The sequence below is a fragment of the Montipora foliosa genome, chromosome 2 (assembly GCF_036669935.1).
Source record: "Montipora foliosa isolate CH-2021 chromosome 2, ASM3666993v2, whole genome shotgun sequence".
Lineage (NCBI taxonomy): Eukaryota > Metazoa > Cnidaria > Anthozoa > Scleractinia > Acroporidae > Montipora > Montipora foliosa.
The window spans coordinates 58,724,146-58,729,145 of NC_090870.1; the positions used below are offsets into that span (position 1 = coordinate 58,724,146).

The window sequence follows — 5,000 nt, forward strand, 5'->3', positions numbered from 1 at the left end:
AAACAGAATATTACATGGCCGCTTGGAGATAGGAAATTTCTCTTCTCGTGTTGAAAAATGTTTCACTCGTTCGCAGCGCTCACTGTCGTGAAATATTCTTCAACACTCGAAGAGAAATTTCGTATCTCCTCCCAACCATGTAATATCCTCTATTTCTTTTCAGTCTAATCAAAACATTTTTTTGCTTTACGTTTGCACCAAAAAGTATCGTAAAAGCCCGGAGTTAACAGTAAAAGACAAGGCAAAAGACAAATGAAGAAAAAAAAAAAATAACGTAGTTTTTATATATAACTCTGAATCGAATTCTCATCGAAAGATTAGTGACAATCCATCGTAAAAACACGAAAATTTCTGCAGTCTCTGACTGTTATGAATGATGTAAAAGGTCATGATTTTCTGTCAAAAGGAAGAGATCGATCACGTGCAAGGCAACCATAAAGGTGCGCGTGATCACCTTGTGTCAACTGAACTACGGGAAAGAATGTTAAGCGTTCGTCGTTTTTAGAGTAAAACAACGTACTTTTTAGCCAAGAAACTTCCGTTATTTAACTGAATATTTACATTCATCTGTTGGGTTCCTGAGAAACGTATCTATTTTGACTTCAGGGTCAACTATTTACACAGTCGCGAGGTTCGAGCGGCCATGTAATTGAAAATCTAAACATCTATGAGATACGAAAACAGACTTGCGAATTATCGCAAATCACAATGCTGACAAGCACAAAAGCAAAAGAAATGGTTAATAAATAAGAAGTCCTTTACTATCTGAATGTTTTTCGGTTGAGAGTAAAGCGATATATTGTTGAAAAATCTTCGTGATAAAGGAGCTATGTCAAGAAAATGATGTCCCGATTTCACGACACTCAAAATTCGCAAAAAGCGTCAGGCGTTTCGTGTAAACAATCTTCGCACTAGTAAGTCGTAGCAATAAATTGGATTAGCGAGGAAGTTAAAGAAATATAATTGTTGGCTTCCCAAATAAACTTCATTGTACACTATAATGACTAAAGAGATATTTTCTGAGATTACCATGTACGCAACAAAATAAATTTCGGGTTTAAACCCTTTCCTGAAGAACCTTTTCCTTGAATAATGAAACACAAAATAGTCGACAAGCTTTCTTTCAAATAATTCTTGACTGTCACATTTCCAATTATATTTTAAACCTGAAGACTGCCAGACAACAGGAATCACAGATCCACTTCAGGTGTTCGATTACTTCTCTGTCGTTGTTACCAGATAATTTTCCATTTGGTTTCAGTGTTGTACGGAACACTACACTCGTGATAAAATGTTAGAAATACAGCTCACTTTGATTTCGGCTCGACGGGCGAAAGATTGTTGTCGAAGTCCATTATTCGTCGCTTTTAAGATTCCAGATATTTATTTTCCACCGCCTGTCTTGTCTATGCAATTGACCTTCCATTCTTGAACTCCATAAGGGTATATTTGCTGAAAGATGCACTAAAATGGCATTCGCGTTACAATGACTTTCGAGGCCATTTCAGGTTAATTAAATGTTCTCCTGTGTGCACCTGAGAAATCTACGCATTACCCCAGCCCTCTTAAACCTACCAAAATACGCACGGAAGACTCTATGCACAAAGACACCACTAAGCAGAGCAGTGACAGGCAAGACTACTATGAAACTCTTCTTTGTTAAGTTTGAAGTTGAGGAACGTAGGAAAGATATGGAAAAACTTGCATTTTTGCAAGAAACCAATATCCAATGATGTTTTGTTGAAGTGTGAAAGATCTTTCTCAAAATCCCTGACTATCTTCAATGTCGTTTGGCCATACCGCTCAAAAACAGTATCGTATAAACTCTTGTTCTTAGGCCATCGTAGCTTGATTAAGAAAATAACACAAACAGCGGTGATAAACACGTACTACTGCAGATCATTTTTGTCAGTCTAGGTTCCAGACCCCTAATGTTTACGATTTTATAGTTTTCAAAAAATTGTAACGGTCACTTTTGAAAATGTGTGTTGACTAGCATACGAAACGTCAAGTTTTATAAAAATGCGTTGGAATACAATGTTTATCACCACTGTGTTATTTTCTTAATAGACCATATGTTGTTTCAAATTTAAATCTCCCGGGGTTAAGATCCTTTGCCTTTGTATCATGCATTTTAGTAAATTTTCAGCTCCGACTATTGCATTTCTAGCTTTTTGACTGGCTAAGAAACTCCGACTATGAGCCAATAGTCGAAGTTTTACGTCATATGGAAAATAGTGCGCCAAGATGCTCTTTCCGGACGCTTTGTAAAATTGTGGAAATAAAAATCGGCGTCAAAACCCGGTTTAAGAATTTACTAAAACAATTATTCCATTCGCCCTTGTTGGATATGAAGTGATTATAACTAACTTGCCCTACGCGCTCGTTGGTTATTTTATCACTTCATATCCAACTCGGGCTCATGGAATAATTGTTATATAGTAGCATTCACATGTAAATGATAGCGAAATACCTGGAATTTCAAAGGGCTTGAAAATAGCCGATGTGGTCTATTGTTTATTTTCCCAGAAAATCTGCTTTAAAATAGTCAGTTTTACAATGACTGCAAAAATTCTCGCGCGCTCATTGGTTAATTTTTGTTGTCAATAAGCGGACAGACACATAAATTTATAATTTATGCGATAATGCATGACGCGATATTGCTCGCGTCAGATTAAAGTTTTTCGCAGTTTTGTCTCTCTTTCTTCTCGTGTTTTGACTTAATTTTGACCCCTCTGCCTTTTTGTTATTGTAAAACACAAATTGATGTCAGTTTTTCAAGCGTCTGTCCTGTTATTGATCATGAATTGCGTCATAACATTGTCAAAGTAGTCTGCGGATCCACTCGGCTATCGCCTCGTGGATCCACAGCTACTTTGACAATGTTATGATGCAATTCATGATCAACTAGACCCTCCGTGAGGGTACACTGGGTTGCCTGTGGTACGTGCAGCGTTCCACGCAATTTTTTTCAAGTTGGAGGGGGGGGGGGGGGGGGGGTGACCCAGAAGTCGTACCAGAAGTCATACCAGCAGAGGCCCTTTGGCTCACAGGTCTTCACACGTTCGTACGACGAAACAGATCCTTTTGTGAGGTTAAAAACCTGGCGACCGGCCTATTAATTAATCATTTGTCAGAAAGAAGAAATTCCTGTCCTCTTTAAAAAAAATTGACACGCATTGCTTACGTGTGGTAGTGAAGTAACACAGCGATTTATTCCATAATGTCAACTGAACTGTGTGTTGTCTTCCAGGAGCTTCAAGTTGTCCTTGCGTAATATGTAGCTCTAACAGTGCACGATATTGTTTTGGTATTGTGTATCATTGTAGTGAAATGGTAGAAGTCTTGGGTAAATAGCCTGAGAAGACATGTGGTTACTAGCAAAGTACTGAGCCCAGAAAGATTGAAGAAAATAAATGGGAAGTGAAAAACATTGTCTTCTGGGATGACATGTTGACCGTTGTCTTTGCGTAATATGTAGGTCTAACAGTACACGATATTGTTTTGGTATTGTCTATCATTGTAGCGCCATGGTATAAGTCTTAGATAAATAGCCCCTTGAGAAGACATGTGGTTACTAGCAAAGTACTGAACCCAGAGAGACTGAAGAAAATAAAAGGGAATCGAGAAACATTGGCTTCTGGGCTGACATGTTGATCATGCAACTTCTTTCCACCACAAGTGTAAGCGTGCACTGACAGCATCTGACAGCATCTGAAAGCTTTGTAAACAACAGTTGAAAGCTGAAGTTATTCCTATTCGGCGGGGTTAGTATCTGGATAGGCGACCTAAGAAATATACCACTCAGTAACAGAAGCATAGGACCGAAAATTCTATTTTAATGCTATCAAATGCGAACCAAGCAAGATACAGATTTTGTTAGCTTGCTTTATCCAAAACAAATATTGATGTAAAAGTAAATAAATATGGATACACAGTTTTTAAGAAGAGCAGAAGGAAGTTTCAGGACGGTCGATCGAGCATAAAATATTTTGCCATCGGTAATAAAATCTACGACATGAAAACAACATTTATTTTGAACCACGAATATAAAAAGTTACCATCAGCGAAAAACAGTTTGGGAGATTTTAGTTGTTTTGTTGTAATTGTACAAGTTTGGCTGCACCGAGTAAATCGCACATCGAATTCAGCGAGCGCAGTGATCAAGTTACCGCGTTATTTTACCGCGGCATGTTTACTCGCGAAACAGTGAAGCATCTGTGTCAAATGATGCCAAGCTACCGGGTTTTTGTTTTTGTTAGTTTTCTTTTTATTTCGATTGTTATAAATTTTGACAAGAAATGTGCGAATTCAACACAAAGATCACAATCGCGCAACTCTCAGAGGTTGACCATTGTTTCTGGAAAATCAAAAATTTACTCTCCAAGACAAGGTTATTTATCACCAGGTAATTCCATCGTTTTGGTAATAGCAGCTACTTTATTATTCATCAGCGTCACAATCTTTTGCCGATTTTGGGGGTCATTTTGTTGAAACTCAAGCACGCTTCCAACAGACCTGTTTATTTTCGTGACTAATGCGTTACCACAAAAATTCTCCCCGTATCACATTTCAACACATGTATGCAAATTTGCTAAGCTCGAAAATTACACAACATGATAAATTTACAAAAGCTAGAAATTTCACAGAAATATTTTCCAGCGAAACATTTATTGAAACAAGCAACATATTTGCTATAAGAGGCAAGAAACCCTTCCTATTTCAGTTGCGTGCGTGCAAGCGAAACAAACAATCACAAAGCATATGCAATTAAATAAATTTCTGACAGTTCACATTCAACCCTTTTCGAAAGAACCTTGACCGTAAATAATAAAGCACAAAAGAGACAACAAGCTTTCATTCAAGTAATTTTTCACTGTCACATTTCCAAATATTTTACACCTTTGCTGAGTTGAGTACAAAATACCGGTAAATGTAAATTGTCAGACAACTAAGATGCGACTTGAGTAAACACTGTGATGCATTCTTGTTGGCGTTCG

General features: G+C 37.6%; 1 protein-coding gene across 1 annotated transcript in view; it reads left to right on the forward strand.

Annotated features, from left to right (window-relative positions):
- Positions 1 to 3,794: 3,794 nt before the first annotated feature.
- LOC137993712 (zinc finger protein 14-like) overlaps positions 3,795 to 5,000 on the forward strand; it is an 18,597-nt gene continuing 17,391 nt past the window's right edge. Inside the window, exon 1 of the mRNA XM_068839694.1 lies at positions 3,795 to 5,000. This exon is cut by the window's right edge and continues 1,195 nt beyond it. The gene's annotated coding sequence lies outside the window, so the exon portion shown is untranslated.